Below are 18454 nucleotides of genomic sequence, written 5' to 3'. Positions count from 1 at the left end.
ATTAAGAGTCAGGAACAGAAACTGAGTTCCCTAATAACCTATTCAAAACCATCCATTACCCCGGATACCAGCAGGACACAGACTGGGCCGTCCTGTGCTGCTGCATTTTTACTGTTATTGATACTCAAGTTACCTGGTACTATTTCAAATTATTTATACCTGCTGCAATCATATCTATTATTAAAGACAGACATACATTCATCTTGGAGTATGAATGCATCTAAAAGTATCTTTCAGAGCCATTTGTGGAGCCTGCTCCTGACTACTCCCACTGACAAGAAACAGGGAAATAATATAAAAAAGACGTGTTACTTCATTTATTCCCTTTCCCATCTAGTGTGATATTCACCTCTTGCTTTGGTGTCTCCAATTCTTTCCCATGCTTTATTCTTCTTGGGGCTCCAGGCTACTTGCAACCTCATCACCCTTTGTCATTCATTTATCTTCCTTGTTTAAGTGATTTTGTCTTCTCTCTTTTGTCTCATTTCCTTCCCTTCAATTTCAATGTCCAGTGACAGGATCCTGCAGTATTCCTCTTACATTTATGTAAACTCAAAAATGCATGGACCAGAAAGAAGTAAGGAAGAAAAAAAAGGCAGAGAAGCAAAAGTCATTATCTCATTATCTCTTTTTTAAAAAATCTAAGTATCTGGTTTTCAATTTGATTTTTCTCCTTGATTACTGCTGTATGAAAGGCCTAGACAAACAACAAAACCAGGAAAAATTAAAGAGCCATCAGAGTGGAATGGCTGCAGCAAATGCTGAATGAACTGTGATCTTAGGCAGGATAAAGATCAACACCACAAGCTTTCAGCTGCAGCGGTCAGTCGGTACTTTCCAGACCATCCCCACGGTGACAAAGACAGAGGCATTTTTAAGTTGTAATTGAGATTAGCCTTGATACATACAGTTGGAGACATGCCTGTGAACTTTGCTAAAAGGCTGGCTATGTAAACTATCTATCACTCAGTAACCTAATGATACCACAAAAATCTCACTATGTCCCTTGCCCCACACGTTCAGCCACAGCAGCAGACTCATGCCAGGGTGCTTCAGCTGTGCTACTGAAGTGTTTGCCTCCCAAGGTCTGGAGCACTATATAGACTATCCTGGGGTGCTCAAGTTTTGTACAATGCTCAGTATTGTAGCCCAAAAGCACTCTTGCTCTGATCCAGCTTACTAGATTTGCAGTCACGTGCTAACTGAAAACCCATACATAATAGTACTGACTCCAGCACACTTTGGATGAAGCCCATAAAGACACACAAGATTGCTTTTCATGGATGGGAATAAAATATTTTGTTTGTTACTACTAAGCCAACCACAATAAATAGTTCCCTTTCATGTGGTGATGAAACAAAGCAATCATGCTGTATTCCTCTTCTAATTATTAGGTTGAAAGAAGCAGTGTCTTCCTGGCATGTTTAATTCTGAATCATATTCATCACATATATAAATAGCCAGCAACTGTATCTAGTAGAGGAAGGCAGAGAGGAAGGTCAGGGAACTAGCTTGATGTCATGAAAGCATTTCCTGTGGAGTCACCAAATCTGTCCTGGATACAGACTCCTATGTGGGCACACAGGGAGCCTAAAGGCAGCTGTGCTCTCATGCACCAGACATGCCAGGTAAGCGCCTCCAACCTTGCTGCCATTTGGAAGCTTCTCTTCCCCAGAAATCACATAGGCATAATTTACTTCTTAAGGCTTTGCAAGGATGAGTAAATGATTTTTCCTCTCTGCTTCACGTTACGGTAGTGCCACCACTGTGAAGACACAACTTCAGTGCCAAATCCCCAGCAGCTACTCCACTGGGTCAGGGAGACTACTACAATATGAACTTTCTCCACTGAAATGCAAGTGGACAAAGCCTGGAGGGAAGTGCTGGCTCTACTACCACTGAAATCCAGGATGTCGAGCCCTAAGAAGTGGCAGCAAATAATACTGTGGACAGAATGCTAAAAAGAATTATGGCAGAGTTTAAAGTTGTGGCCAGTCAGTAAACTCACACACTTTCTGTCTGGTTTGTGTTTATAAACCACTCTGCATAAACACACACTTAGCCTAAGACTATCATTGCACAGCTTAGGCCATCAAGAAAATTACGCCTGAACCTCCTGAGACATCTTGTTGTAACCTAGACATTGCCCTAGTGTTGCTACACACTGTTTCACTAAGGTAGCTCTCAGCTGATTTCACAGAATCCTCGAAGTTGGAAGAGACCTTTAAGATCATCAAGTCCAACTGTCAACCCAGCACTGCCATTGCAACCAGTAAACTCGATCACCAGGCACCGGATCCAGATGCCTCTTAAGCATCTCCAGGAGCGACGACTCCACCACCTGCCGGGGCATCGCAATATGTCGCAGGAACTTCTCAGGAACAGGCTTGTTATCCAGGCTGCCTCATTCGGGCCGGCAGCAGCGGGCTCGGGAGCGATCCGGCCGGCTCCCGCCGCAGCCCGGGCCGCAGGGATGGCAGCGCGGCGCGGCGGGGGCAGGGCCCTGCCGGGGGAATGCGGCCCGGCCGGCCCCGGCGCTGCCCCGGGCGGGTGATTTAGCCCGGCTCTCCAGCACCGGGGCATCCCACGGCCTCTCGCTCGCGCGCCGGCCGCGAAGCCACACGCGGTTTAGGAACTGAAACGAGACCAGGCAGGTTTTGTCGCCGTCGGTTGTGAGTTTGAAGCAGCGCACTTTGCCCGGCTGGAGCAAGGTCGCTGCCTGCCCCGGCTCGGCCAGGGCCCACCATCCGCCGAGACCCGCGCCAGCCCGGTCCCGCCGGCTGCCCTCAGGAGGAGCGGCCGCCCCCCCGGTTGCCGTAGCCGGATCCTCCTCCATCCCGTGCGGTATTTTTAGCCGCTGACCCAGTTCCCCCGCTCGGCTACCTGCGCCTCTCTCACCGCCCGGCCGGGCGCCCCCGCCGACAAACGCACCGCCCAGGGCCGGCCCGGCCCGGCCAGGTGAGGGGGGCTGCTGCGGGGCAGGTGCGCCCGGGGCACGGCGGCGCCGCCTCGCACGGGACGGCCCGGAGGGGGCGCGGGGCTGCTGAAGGGGCGCAGCCCGGGGCGGGACAGCCACGAACGCCGAGCCGGCGGCGCTGGCGAGGAGCGGGCGGGCTGGTGCGGGCGCGGCGCTGCCGGGGCCTCCGCGGGGGCGGAGGGGAGGCGGTGCCGGCGGCGAGAGCGGCCGCGGCGCACTTTTCTGCAGCGGCGCCGATCTACAAGTGAGGGGTACTGTGTGCGTGCCGCCCTAAGTGCTGACTTGCCGTCTTTTACAGAAGTGTGAGTACTCCCCTTTCTTCCCTTCCTTTTCTTTCTCTCCTCGCTCTCTCAGCGAGCGCTCCCCAGGGTGGCCGGATAACGGGGCACGGGAGCGGAGCGCGGCTGCGGCTGCCCGGGGGAAGCGGTCACTGCCGCCGCTCCGTGCTGCTCCAGCCTTCTCTCCTCCTGTGCTCCTGGGCGATTGCCGCCCGCCGCCTTCCCGCGGCCTCGGGGCGCAGCGCAGGTGCGGCGGCAGCGGGGCCCGCCCCGAGGGGCCTTTCCCCTGCGCTGAGGGGTCACAGCCTCGGCGGGCCCGAGTTGGGTGTTCGGAGTTTTCCATATTGAGAGATACGGAAATTGTATATTGCAGTATGTCGCAGTTGTTTGGTGTTTTCTTTTTTTTGTTTTCCTTTTCTATCTGGATGAACAGTGACACCGTGTTTGATATGTGTAAAATGTGCTACAGCTCGCTCTCGCGCACCCGGAGTGCTTTCGTCCTGCACTATGAGCACGAACTCTCCTGAGATTTTTAAAGGAGTATTTTTAATGCTCGCTCCTCTGCTTGCTGCTATTTATACCACGCAAGGTTGGCAAGGAGAGGAGAGCTGGAGTTCGGAAAGGACATTGAGTTTTAACTTGATACCATTGTTCCAAGGCGAGAAAGTGCAGGTATTTAAAATAAAACAAAACAAAGAAATGCCCAGAAAACAACCCCGTGAAAACACCCTACCTCTCTGTTTTTCTACTGCATTGTCCAAGCAGAGAACTGAGCATCCCTTTCTGGTTAGGGTATGTAGGTGATGTTCTGCCACGGGGTCTAAGCCTGGACTTTGGTTTTATTATTTGTTTGCATTTTGCTTGTCATGTGATGGCCAGTCCAGCTGGTTAAACCCCACACCGGGGGATTATCTGAAAGATGAAGTCTCACACTGGCAGATGTATGACTTTCACTTAGGTAAGAGAAGTCATTACTGGTCACTGCCTATGCATTGTAAGATAGAGTAGCTATAATGTAAAATATTATTAACACTAAGTCTGAAAAATTGGATGATACCTATGCTGTTGAATATATATGAATGGGTAATCAATTTCTTTCTTCTTTTTCTGAATTAATTCTGTACACAGCAACACCTCTCTCTAAAGTCAGGAGAGATAGAAGTTTTTCATACAGTGAAACTTTAATTTCGGGAATAGAAAAGCTTTAACCATCATCGTTTATATCACTAAGATTTTCTGAGTGGATAGTGGTAACTAATATGGATTGCTAAATGAGATTGGTATTAAGAATTGTGTATTCCTCGTGACATGCACCGTGCTCTGGTGGAACTGCAGAGCAGCATTGCAGCGGCTGGCTCGCGTGACTGCACACCAGCCACTGGGGCTGGCTTAGTTCTCCTAGTGCTAATTATCCTGGGTGAGCAATGGATTGCATTTGACTGTGATTTTATGGAGTAATTGCATGTGTGGTAACAAGGCTCTGCTAAAAATTCATATAGTCCCTTTTAAAATATTGCAAAGCTTTGACTTCTGGCTGAGATCAGTCTGCTTCGGAACTGTGGCTGAAACAGTGATCATGATCTGGTAAATCTGATACTAAAACTTCACCTAATCTGATTTCCTGTTCAGAGTTAGCATGATTCTGTCAAGATGCCATAAGTTGAAAATATTTGAACAAATGTTAAATTTTTAGTAGCTAACCCCTTGATTTGGTTTCATGATATTTTTGAGCAGTTGTGATCCATAAATAAGAAGCCTTCCTGCCAGGTGCATAATTGTTCCTTACTCTCATGTGTTTTACTTACACCTGAAATCAGTATCTGAGTACTGACTAACTGCAGCAGTGCAGTGTCAAGGCCTTGAAAAAGTCAAGATTTGACTGAGTAATGACACTCTAAATGCATTTGGTGCTTCTGTTTCTAACTCTTGCATTTTGTGGTTTCAAGCTTTTGTCTGCAGGCACATATGTTACAAGTGAGTTTCTTTTTTAGGCAGAGCCAAGGTTCTTGTACAAAAATGTCAACTCTAAGGATGCTTTTTTTTTAATCTTTTAGGATTTACTATTGAGCTGAGATTTAACATGTTGGGTAGCTAATGGTCTTAACAATCTAGCAAAATAATTGCTAAAATTTGTAATAGGAACTCTGGAATGCAGATTAGCCAGCTGATAGTGTGGGACTGATTTATTTTTTTTTTTTATCTACAGAAATAAAGATGCACTTACATTTTTATACATATATATGTGCCATGTACATGTATAAATGTATGTGTTTTGTGTAGAAATACGGCATATTACAAGATTGTACTTATTATAAGATGTGACAGTGCACCACTGCTGTAGTTTGATTGCTTGATGATGAGAGATCAGATTATGTGGTCAGAAGTGCCACGTGTGGTATGTACGATTCAACAGAAGCTGCTGAAGTGATTGCCTGTCCTAAGTCCCTATTTCTGTTCAAGTCATTGTGTTCTATTCATTCAGTTTCATGAAGTATCCTGATTTACTCTTTTATTGGGAAAATCAAGCATTTTTAGTTGCCTTTATCCCTTTAATATGGAAGATTGCCTGGTGAGTTTGTGAAATGCTCATTCTATGGAGTAGTTTGGAGTTAAAGCTGGGAAAGTTAATGCTCTTTATTCTGCTTTACTTGTTTGCAAGAATCAGTGCTTCTTCAGTGTTTGTGCTGTGGAACTGGCTGTTGTACAGTTTGCTCTATGCAAACACTGAAGTGAGAATGATAACAGCCTACTTCTTTTTAAGGGAGTGCTTGCACTGTGGAGTTTTTTGCTTTTCCTGATTTACGTATGAAGATGATTTTAGACTCAATAGTTGCTCTCATGGAGGCATGGGAAGAATTGTTTTCTACTTTCCTATTTTCTCTGTTGTTGCAGAGATGATTCCACAGAGTATGCTATGCATAGGTATGCTTTATTATCTGACAAGAAAGTTAGTTCTAGTTGATATTTTTGTGTCTTTCAAGTAAAAAAATAATATTAATTATGAGTCGTAATTTTCTACATGAGTGGACTTTTTCAGTGCCAAAAGTTATGTCAGTGGGAAATTTCCTTTTTCCCATCTCTAGCACCTAAATTAACTTCAGTTTTATTTCATGGACTTCTCCTTCCCTTGCATGAATTGCATTAATCCTTTTACACTAAGTTACTACTGCACTCAAACTGCTTTAGTTACTACTCCGTTTAGTTTTTTCATCAGGAAAACCTGCAGCTGCTCTTAATGGATGACTTTGATGTGACCTGTGAATTGCCCACTTGTATTGACTCCCCATTGTCTGTCGTCATTCTCTTTAGATGGTTCCCTTAATGTGTGTCATTTTGTTTGGCTTTGTCGTAGAATTTATTTGAGCCCCTCGAACTTGGCAAAGTTGCCAGCAGCAATGTTCAAATACTTAAACTTAAAAAATTAAAACTAGCTTATTTCTGCATTTAATCTAAATGTGGATTTAAAGATTGTAATATGGTAATTATGCAGGAAAATGAAACTAGTGCACTCAGGGCACTGGGAGCTGAGATGTTGTAAGCCACCCTGGGGTTTGATGAACTAGTTCTAGTGCAGACCCCTGTGAGTGTGCACACAGAGGCAGTCTGTGTGCTCAGAGTGACAGGGGGCATCAGCTGAACAGCAGAATCCCTGAGGTGGGCACAACATTGGCGTGTGTGTGCACCAGCACTTCATTCTGGTGGCTGGTGTTCCTAGTGTCACTAATATCTTTTACTCCATATTCTCTGTACTGTGTCCGGCAGGACGAAATAGGACAAGCTTTCTTCCCGAGTCTGTTTCATCTGTGTTTGCTCCATTCATGCCAGTGAAGAAATGGACCAGCCTTCTTCAAGCAAAACCAGAGTATTGAAGCAGGAATTGTTATTACTATAAAAAATATGGTTGTAGATACATTATATGTTTTTATTTCCTCTGATCTCCTGTCAATGTACAAGATCCATATAGTGTATTCTGGGCTTGTTAGTTCAGTGTGATAGCATTAGCTGACACCAGTGAGGTCTGGGTGGAGTGATTTGTGAAACGGTGTTCCTTTTCTCTTTCTGAGATCACTGTAAACCTATGGGACTGGCCAGAAAAGAAATTATTAACATCTCTGGGCTCCTGAAAGAGTGTGATTGTACTCTTGGATGAGTGTGAGTAGTTGGTGCTGCAAGTGTTAGAGACTGCTTTTTTCCTCCATTCATCCCCTGTTGGAGTTTTAGCTGAGGCTGCTGCCTTGTCATGACTGTAGTGTTGAATTGCAGCAGACTGAATCATCTTGATTGAAGAATTTAAAAAGTAGGAGGATTTTGCTGCACCATCATTTCAGGAGGGTTTGGGAACTAAGGATCTGTATGCCATTGGGCATTGTGGTAAAGACTATGGGCTGATGAATAAACTACTGTTAAACAAGAAAGACCATGACTTGTCCATTAAATATGGTTTGTGTGCCCATTCTCCTAATTAACGTGGATCTGCCTTTCCTGTTTTACTTGGTGCTTTACCTGTATGCTTCTAGTGAGTCAAATATGATTACTCTTACCTGAGGATGCTAAAGGTAAGATCCTTGGACTGATTCAAGACCATGGTGTGAGACCATTTTTTAATTGGAGATATAAATGGAAGATGCTGCTGGCTTATGGACAGCACACATCCTGTTAATGCACAGTCTACAAGAATCATCAGTTCTTGGACAGAGTCTGAGTTGCTTGCTCTCTTAGTGTCTGATTCAAATGTTTTTGTGACAGCGAATTTGTTTTTTTTTTTGCTATGATTATTAGAGGTATTTGAAATACCAGTGATGTGACTTTAAAAGGGAAGTCGGGAAGTACTTTCATAATATTTTCCTCAGGTTCGTATTTTTCTTTAAAAAATGCTTTAATTTACAGAATTACAGTTTGCCTGAGAAGTGCCTTTTTCTAACCTTTGCACTGAGGTAGGACTACAGCATGAGCTAGATCAGGTCAGACATGGCAGGGTGCAGCTGAGTCTTGCAAATCTGTAGCTGGAGGTTCTGTAACCTGTTTTGGGTAATCTAGCAAATAACATCATTTAAGCAAAGAAATAACTTGAACTAGGATGGTTGGTGAGCCATTTACAGGATTATAGGCAAGTGTTGTTATAGAAGTTAGTTGGCAATTGTACCTGCTTTTGGTACTGAACTCTTTCAGATGAAACACCGAGACCTTCAAGGAAATTGATGTAAGGTGAGCTGTTGGTGGCCCTTTCCTCTGAAATGACATTGATCAGGTGATTAATCCTGTCCCTGAGCAGGACCATAGCTCTTTATTGCAGCTCTGAGTTGCAAGAAGATTATAGTGCTGCAGTTTTCTGAATGCTGCCTCTTGCTGTAAGAAATTCTCATATGCTCCTCTGTGAGCCTGTCATTTCACCCAGTTCTATGAAGTTTTGATGTGTCAGATGTCCTTAGCATTTCTTTTAGTTTGAGGGGGGGAAAAAGTCTCCAAGTTTTCTGGGTGAAATTAGCATGAAATTTGACTATTTTTAGTGGTTTATTGGTAAATGCTGCATAATTGGAAGACTGCTTAGTGGACAGAAATAATAGCTTGATAAAAATTATTCTATAGAAAAGTGGCATATATGCAGTGTGGAAAACTGGAAGTCTGTCTTTGCAAGCTTTATTTAAAAGTTTTGGAGTTCTGGTAACGTGGGCTCTGCAATGGTCAGTACAACTTCCACTCTGTGCAGCAAAAGCAACAATACGCAGCTGTTACTTTCAAACCTGATGTCCAGTTTTAAAGATGTATCAAGGGTTGTTTGATTGGAAATTGTCAAAATTGAATCTGCTTTTCAGTCTGAGTTGCTTTTGTTATTTTCTTCTCCTGCTTATCTTACTGCTTTTGATGTCTTGAATGCTGTGTTATTTAATGTCACTTCTCTGTAGTGGCTGTGTTTCATGTGGGTAGTTTTCTATCTTGGCCTTTAAGTTGCTCAGTTAAAAAGACAGCTTATGGCAAAGTCATTCACCATGAACATTTGGAAGTAACCTGGGTAGGTGTTTATTTTGGGAGATACTGATTGATACAGAAAACAAATATGCAGCATGCATCCCAATATTAGGATTATTGTTATCAATCGTAATTCACCATTTAACTTACAAAGAAACATAAAGCTTTAATAGTGTCAGAATGCTGTCCTCTTGAATCTTTGTCATGTTCTTTTGGGAAAGAAACTGAAGAATAGCTTGAAATTTCGTTTGAAAGGCTTTTAACACTCCTCTCTGCCACAGGCAGTGCTTTTTGGACTCTCATGTCATCTGCAATGATGTCACCTGGAGATTAAACTCTTCTGGTATTCCGTTGATGGAGTTTTACCTCTTGCAAAGCATGAACTTCCCTAACATCTTGATTACTAGGCTTATTTAAACATTTGTTAGACCTTCTGCAGATTTGCATTTGTTTGGTCCATACTTAAATTGTGCTCTTTGAGGTTAGCAAACTTAAATGTCATAGTTTTCAGAGAATTCAGTCCCATCATTAAATCAGTGTATGACTTTCCCAGAAAATGGAGAACTAAATTTAATAAAAAATGAACTGTTGCACCTTGATTTGCTGCCCACATTTGTCTGAAAGCTGATGTTTGTTGTTGAAGGAGCTGACAACTAAACATGTTAAAGCCTAAATAAACCCAAAACCCACCAGAGTGAAAGGATGGCTTATTTGAAGAACTAATTCTTTTAGCAAGGTGCACGCAGTATTAGAGTTGTCACTTTGTGGAATGTAAAAACTAACTTCTGTTAGTGATCATCTATCTTAATTCCTGGGAGGATACACTTTGCTCAACATTTTGGACTGAAGGAGTAGCTTGTTTAGCTCCTCTCTGAGATTAGCATTGAAACTGTCTTCTCATACTGGTTTTTAGCACAGACATATACCCTGGCTCATTAGAAAATTTTCTGTGGAGACTGGACATCTGTGCTTAGTGTACTTGAGAAAGCCTCCTCTGTTGTCTTTGATGCCATGTTCAGGTTCTCCATGTAAGGCTCAGTGCAGGTTGCTACAGGTGATCCTGTCCTGCTTTTTTGTTGTTTTGGTTTGAGTTTTTTCTGTAAAAGTGGTGGTTGAAACTAGACGGTGCTTTGTCCATCATTGCATGTGGACTTTGTGATTTCCTCTAAGAGGATTGACATCTTTTGGTTTTGCAAATGTGCTCATGTTCAAACCATTACTGAATTATTGTATGTCTCTTTTTGACTCCCCACTTCTTTCTGGTTATTCATTTGAGGAGGACAAAAAAAGAAGAAAAGGAATGCTTTTATCGAACTGTTCCTTTCCACCTTTTGGACATTAATCTTTCAGTTCTATTGTGTACAGGATTATTTCTGACTCCTGGCTGAAGCTCTTAATGGTCATGTGGCTTCATGTTGATGCTGTCTAAGCGTGTGAAGCACCAGTGCTGCCTCCCCTGTGCCTGTGTTGAGCTGCAGGACGGCTCACCTTGGATGCTGCTGGTTGCTGGCTGTGTGATGCAGGCCCTTTCTGAATGTACTGGCCTGGCAGTTCCTGGCACTGTAAGCAGGCTCTGTCTCTTGCAGTGTGCTCTCATCTGATGTGTGCACTGGTTATTGCTTTGCTCCCATCAGTCATCAAGGATCTTAAAACCATTACTCTGTGGCTGGCTGCTATCTAATCTTGGGAAGCCTATTGATTGCTGTTCCACTGTTGCAATCTTACCTAATTGCCTGGCTTGTCTGCCAGTTTCACCTCTGCCAGACACCCTCAGTGCTGACTTGACCATTTCATTACATTGTAGATACCTAGAAGGTGCCTACAAAAATTTGCAGAAGCTTGGTGTTTCTTTATGTTAGTTCTATTTGAACAACTCCCTGTTTCAGGTGTGCTCTCTACCAGACGCTTTTAAGTGGGCAGCCTGTGTGGTGCTGTATCCTCTCAGTAATACTTCAGGTGTAAGTTTGCAGGAGCTGAAGTCTGCTGCAGACTTCCTCCAAGGAGAATGTTATTTTGTATGCTTTATTTGCTCCTCATTTAGTGTTCCCAGCCAAACTTATGGAACTTTATTCTTACTCTTACTTATTCTTACTTCTTTCAAGAAGTGTGGAAGGAACATGAACTGTTTTTATTGTCTGTGAAATTTCATCCTTTTCAGGTCTCTGTTAGCAGCAGCTGCTATCAGCAGCCTGAAGGTGCTGGAATAAAATCTGTTGGTATGATTTGTAGTTCATATGTATTATAGCATATGACTTGATTTAATGAATTTGTTGCCAGAATTGTCTGAGAATTATTTTTGTATCACATAGTAGATTACTTACTTACTGTTTATTTTATTTGATGCTTCTTTTGAATTTGAGTGAGTAATTTTATTTGTTCCTGAGTTTTAGGTAATTAAATTTTTGTATCTACAGGTGGATTGCTGGAGTTGTTCCTTTGCAAGCTTTCCTGAAATGAAAGGAATTCCTTGGATATTTTGCTGTTTGAATCCTTACTTGTGTCTCAGTATAGAAGCATCTCAGAGCTACAGATGTTCCCTACAGTGCATCTGTGTTTCCTCTGCTTTGTTCCAATGTCATAAACAATTCGTAGGACCTGTTGAGGAATTGTTATAGTTGAGTGTTATGAAACTGAGCTGTCTGGGTGTTGTCTCTTGACACACTATTATAATCAGCCAGAACCTTGATGCCAGGAGATAATGAAGGCTGGTTCTGCAGTCAGCATAGGTTGGTGGCCTTGGGCAGTTGGATGCCTTTAGGTGTTTGCACTCTCAGTATCTGCCTGCAAGGACAGCAGAGGCTTGCCAAGCAGCTGGGAAGGTCACCTACTTTAGTGTGTAGTAACAGAATGAATATTCTTGCTCTGCTCTCGTGTAATGGATAGCTTCTGGTTTGGAGTTGTGCAGACCACTGCTTCACCTAAGGATTCTTTGTGCTCTGTAGATCCTTGATATTCTAATAGCAGATAATACAAACCTTGTGAGCTTGGCAGTTTTCTCAGGAGATTGGACATGCTTTTGGACATCCACTTGATTATGTATACTGCTTGTGGTAAAAGCTTGCTTCTACTTTATTGCACAAGCACACAGATCAAGATATCTGAGCAGTTTCTGTATGTGGTTAGGATTCATCTTTACCTTTCTTTTCTTGCCCTGAGCTTGTTTTTGTGTTTGGGTTTGTGTGCCAAATATTTTGTGTAATAAAGTGTCCCACTGCTCAGCAAGTGGGCTCCCAAGTCAAATACCATAAAGTCAGTCTTCTGTGTTATACATTTCTTATAGGTTTCATAATAGCTCTGTTTGGTGTAACTAGTATTTATTCATGCTTCTCTGTTTTAATCAAGCTGCATCTCAATGCTGAAGAAGTTAGTAAGTCTGGCTCCAAATTTCAGCCAGCTTGAGCTGGTAGTTCATTTAGTACCCTAATTGCAAGGTGATAATTGAATAGGAGTTGTCTTCAGTTCCCTACATGCAGAGGCTGTATCATTAGACCTTCTGAAGTCTTGCTAAAAGCTGCCTCTACTGAAAGATGTATTGCAGCTTCAGCGATTACTTGAACAAGAAAAGCATTGAGCATGTTTTTTGTTGTTGTTGTATTGGGCCAGTGGCTTCCCTGCTTGCCCAGATGACTGTTGGCCAAGTGCTTCGAGCAGAGCTGGTGGTGCATGCCCTGTTAATTGGGGTCTCTGGGTGTTTTTCAGCATTCAGCTTTTTCCACTTGTCCCAGCCTAGTGGCAATCAGGACTGTAATTCTTCCCCTTGGTTCCCAGCTATCTTTATTGCAGTAGGCTGAATTGCTATGCTCACACAGGTCCCAGCACTGTTGTGCTGGTGTGTAAGCCTTACTCTACAACAACATTTAGTCACAAGCACACACGGGTTAAAAATGCACTTTTTTAGACAAAATAAGAGCTGTGGAGCCTTGAAAGAAGCGACTGTAATGTACTCAAAACTGAGAAGAGTGAAGGTGAGAAACCGCAGTGGTTAGAGCAGCTCTCCCAGCAGAACATTTGACACTTCAGTGGTGTAGCTTGGCATGTGGGCATGCCTCCAGCCTTTACTCTCCTAGGGGTTACCCTGTTGGTAAGGTGTCACCTAAATATAGTAAGCCTGTGTGCTGGGGGTGGTTTTTCCCCCTGCAGTGGGCTATTTTCAGTGTAAAATAAGCAGGAGAGCTTTGTGTTCTACAAGGTTACTCCATCACAAGCTTTCAGATGTTTCTAGTTGTTCAGTTTTCTTATTGAAGGCCATGTAGAAACCGTGTGGCAAACCTTGAGATCAATATTTCTGTTCTCTAATCTGTAATGGGGTGCATATCATTGATAAAAGATGTCTGGTTCTGTAGAGGTCATTCCATAGTATTTACGTAAGTTATATTTAGTGCATGTTTTTATCTGATTGGTGTCAGAATAAAGCTGCTGTTACAAACTGCTTACTTATTTATAAACACAGAGAATGCAAGCTTCCCTAGAGGGGCAGCTTAGAATGTTGTTCTTAAAAAAAATGTGAGGGAAGTGGTTTCTAGGAAAAAAAAATCAGTTGCAGTGTGTTCTTGATGGCTGGTTGGTGGTGGTTTTGTTTTGCCAACCAGTGGCTTCATGTAAAAGTATGTTTGTGGTTGTCAAATGTGAATACAGTTAGATGCTATAAAGAATTAAGTTTCTCAATCTCCAGGACTAATCATAATCTGCAGGTAGCAGAAGGTGGCTTACAACACAGTTGGAAAGTGGTGGACTGGCTCCTTCCCTGAGCTTCCTGCAATGACAATCTTACTCCCTGCCCCCCCAAAAAAAACCCCAGCAAAAACCCACAAAAAACCCCTAAACCCAAAAACATGTAGAAATGCACTATTCATGTACATCCCATCTCTACTTATGAGTGAACACTTGGAACAGTGTACAGCCGGGCAGGTCCTTGAATGTCTAAACTTAATAGCCTTTCAGTGTATGTCTTTTGTTTTCTGTTTTTGTTATAGAGACGTCTTGGATGGCAAAATCTTACTTTGTGCCTCAAAGTAACATTGAATAACTGGATAACCCTACTATATAAAACTATTAGGTGTAACTGTAGCAACCCTGTATTTTTCCATTGGGCAAAAAAGTAGCATTTTTAAACACAGAAGATGAATCTGTAGTATTGAAAAGGGAAAATGTCAAATAACAGGCACCTGTCCACTCTTGGGAAGAAGTCTGTCATTGAAGTGATTATGAATGCTGTAGTATCTTTTCCATTCTCTTCAGCTCTTCCAGAAATTGCTTTCAGAAAGAGGCAAATGGCCTTTGTACTCAGTGATAGTGCCTATAGAAAAATTTATTCCCTCTGGACTAACGTCTGCCTTTCTACAAACCAGTGACTTTGAGGTTAATGTTTAAATATTTAAATGGATTTGGCATGTTGCCATTTAAGTGGAACAGAATGTGCTTAACCTGAAACTCAAACAGTTCCCTGGGTAGCCAAAAAAATAAATAAATTGCTCAATACTGCAGCGATCTGGTAAATTGAAAGATTATAGTTTAACCCTAACCCTGAACAGGGTTATCCCAAATGAGGAATATCTGTCTTATTTTTTCTATTTAGTTGAGGGCAATTTTTACGGATGTTATTGGAACTTTTTACAGAAGTTCTTAGGCTAAGTGGTAGCACTTATCTGTGGATCAAAGTCCAGTATAAACCAGTTCTAGTGTAAGTTACTGATCTGCATGAAATAATTTTAAACTTGTTGAAAACTGAGTAACTTGCTTAATTTGGATAATTTTATTTTTAGTTCTGTCTTTGGGGTGGAACATAGGGGTTAAACCAAGGTTTGATGAGTATAAAGCTTAGTTTGAGAGTCTTGATACTTACAAATTGAAATGGAAGAAGTTAAAGAAGAAAGGCAAGAGCAAGTGCACCTGGCATTCTTCACATCTCTAGGGCTGTCTACCTTAATCCGAAGGGTTACCAGTGCCTGGAAGAGAGGTGGGAGCTTTGGCCTTGAGACTGCATCTCTAATCCAGTCAGATTCTGACCTTAAGTTTACCAAGAACTTTGCTAAAACCATCCCACTCAGGGGAACTTTTCCTGCCTCTCATGCCAGATGATGCAAACCCAGGTTTTCTGCCAAGTATCCCAAAGATTTTCTCATTTTCTTCACATTCTGCACTGGTGACTGCATGCTGTCTGTAGTTGAGAGAATGAAGCAGTGTTCAAGGCATGCTAAGGTAAACTGGGCTGGGGGGGGGAGACAATTTTCTTTCCTCATTGTGCTTTCTTGTACAAATCTTGTGTTCAAGTTAAACAAGTATGTGAATTTTTCATGTATAGATGTGAAACCTCACACTTTAGAACTCTTAATGAAAATAATTATAAATCCCATAACTCCAAGCCTATTAAAGAAGTATTTGAGTTTGAGTTGCAGCAACTTCCCAGACAAACTGGTGTTTTGTTTATCTCTTGATTGTGTGGTATTTGTACTACAGCAGAGAAGTGAAATTGTCTGGGCCAGTTTTAGGTGTTTGCTTGAGCTCATTTTTGCATCCTAGAGAAAGGAATGTTACTGCAAATGTCCAGCACAGAATTTCTACATCGCATACTGTGATGTGATTGATGTGAACCAAAGGGAGGTCCCCTCATAAATGGTTAGGAAATCTGCACAGTACCAAAAAGCATCCTCCACATGAGTGTTACAACTCTAAAACTGGTATGAACTACTTATTCTTCTACATCAGCTATGTCAGTAGTTGGAGACAATTCTATCACAGTTTAATGTATTTGGTGATTTCCTTACGAAGGAAAAAGAAATTTCTACTTAAACGACTGTTTCATCGGCCATTTCAGGAAGGGAGGACAGACAGACTGCTTTTCATAGACCAGCCTCTTCCTGCTGGTGGTTCAGAGGTAAAGGGAAGATCAAGACAAAGAAAAGTTTACTTTTGAGCATTTTATAGATGGATGTAAAAAAGACAATCTGTGTTTCATTCAAGAAATAACACATTAAATGCCTCAGCTAGAAAACTTGCAGTAGGAGCTTTTAATATGAAATTTTCAAATCTTACTTCTGAAGAAAGTGCTCTTTTTTACTCCTTGCGTGTTAAATGAGATGAAGGAGAACAATATGTTCAAATTGTCAGCTTAACTCTTAAAAGATTACAGTGATCTGTGCCTGGTGCTGCCATGTGTAGTCAGCTTGCTCCTGCAGCACTCTTTAGCATCCTTAGTCTAGGAAAATTTTTCATTTAGGAAAAGAATCTAGCAGTCAAAAGTGGTAGGCAAGAAATCAGAAAAGCCTGTTCAGGAAAGCACTCAGATTTCAGATTTCATCAGCTGCAAAATATGAATGTATGGGTCAAAGAGAAGATAATTTTGGATCTGTTCTGAAGGGGAGAGAAGAAGGGCAGATGGTTGGTGATCACTTTTTTTACAGGGAGATATTTGCGCTGTATTTAAATAGATTGAAAGTATGTTAATCTCCACGAGAGAGACTATTATGGGCAAAATGGGGAGAAATGAAGTAGAAACTTAAGTCCAGAGCTCAGTATTGACTAACCTTAAAGAGCAGCTTTTAAGAAGTCCTTAAAGGCATAATCAAGCCATAACAAGTTCAACTAGGGACCCAGGAAAGCCTTGTCCTTTGTGCCAGCTGAGCAGCAGCAGGATTCACCACCCAGTGATTCTGAATGCAGAATGCTTGTGGTGCTGAGGGTGAGGTTCTTCAGCCTGAGTATCCTCCCAGCCAATAGCTATATACTTATTGCTTTAGTTCCTTCTGATTTCTGCATCTTTGTGTGTTGTTTTGGTTTTTCTCTCAGAGGTCACAGAATCATGGAATGGCCTGGGTTGTAAGGGGCCTAAAGATCATCCAGTTCTAACCTCCTTGGCATGAGCAGGGATGTGTTTGATTAGATCAGGTTGCTCAAAGCCTCACCTCAACCTGGCCTTAAACACTTCCAGGGATGAGGCATCCACAACATCTATGTTCAACCTGTTCCAGTGCATCACCACCCTCACAGTAAATAATTTCTTGCTAATGTCTAATCAGAACCTACTGTCTTTCAGTTTGTAACCCTTCCCCCTTAGCCTGTCACTACATGCTCTTGTAAATAGTTTCCATATTTCTGGTAGGCTCCCTTCAGGTAATGGCAAGCTGCAATTAGGTCACCCTGAAGTGTCTTTTTCAGGCTGAATAATCCCAGTTCTCTCAGCCTTGATGATTATAGCCTGGAGACAACTATTCCTATTCTGCAGGTGGTCAACTCTCTACTTTTCTATTAAATTTCTGACACAGTGTTTTTCTGATGGTAAGTGCAATGAACTGGTAGTCAGTATTTGAGGCTGGGAGGTTGGGATCTCAATGACAAGCTGTGTAGTGCTGAAATCTTGGCTCTTGCAGTATCATATTCTTCCATTGGTAATGCTATGGAGCTGTAGTGTGCTGTGTGTTGTTAGATGGGAGAACGAAGCTTGTTGCCATCCACTTCAGTTTTGCAAAGCAGAAAAAAATTTGGATTTGTCAAATTAGTTTGACTCCTTGAAGAACTTAAATGCTAAAAAGCTCATTTTTATAGAGAGGTTGTCATCCAAGAACATGGGATAGCTGAAAGAGTTGTTTCTTCTTCAAAGAGCAATCATTTTATTCATTTAGCATTTATTGCTTAAAGGATGTCTTAGTAATGTAACAGTTGTCACCTGTTTCTCTAAAGGCAAAAGAGTGAGTTGATGCTCTGTGCCTTCTTCCATAATGATGCATTATCAATTCTCACTTATAATTAAAGATAACTGCATGATTTCTTGTAATACTTCTGTATCATCAACTAGAGGCACATTATCCACTAGATACCTAACATTCATAACTTTGTTTCTGAAATATTGGGGGTTGTTGCTTTAAAAAGTGTTTAATTCTGTGATCTTCTAAGAGATTTCAATTGACTCTATTCCTTATATCTTGAAAACTGAATAAATTAACTGAATGCAGAGAAGGTTCTCATCGGAAAACAGAAATTACTCTGAAATGTTTAACTCTTCAGCTCTAAATCTGTGTACCCAAAAGTAGTGGTTTGTCTGTGTTTAGAAGTGTCAATGAGTACATACCACTCAAATGGCGCACTTTAAATTTGGGATGTGTTGGAGTGAAGTTTAATATAACTATGATAATTCCACATTTAAATTGACTTTGTTAAAATGAAGTTGTTTGTTTTTATTACAACTCCTTTGTACCCTGAGGAAAGAAATATTTTCAGAGAGTGAAAGTAAGTTTAA

At 42.0% G+C, this 18454-nt stretch overlaps 1 protein-coding gene across 4 annotated transcripts in view; it reads left to right on the top strand.

Moving 5' to 3' along the window:
- Positions 1 to 2920: 2920 nt before the first annotated feature.
- Positions 2921 to 18454, top strand: part of MTUS1 (microtubule associated scaffold protein 1) — a 118743-nt gene continuing 103209 nt past the window's right edge. Inside the window, exon 1 of one of the 4 annotated variants that reach the window (XM_063155977.1) lies at positions 2921 to 2958. The gene's annotated coding sequence lies outside the window, so the exon portion shown is untranslated. Of the gene's footprint in view, positions 2959 to 3163; positions 3280 to 18454 lie in introns of those variants that run through there. The other 3 variants (XM_063155975.1, XM_063155973.1, XM_063155976.1) reach the window with 3 other exon arrangements.

This window comes from Melospiza melodia, chromosome 5 (genome assembly GCF_035770615.1).
Source record: "Melospiza melodia melodia isolate bMelMel2 chromosome 5, bMelMel2.pri, whole genome shotgun sequence".
Lineage (NCBI taxonomy): Eukaryota > Metazoa > Chordata > Aves > Passeriformes > Passerellidae > Melospiza > Melospiza melodia.
The sequence above is the reverse complement of the archived record's forward strand: the minus strand, read 5'-3'. Positions and strand labels throughout refer to the sequence as shown.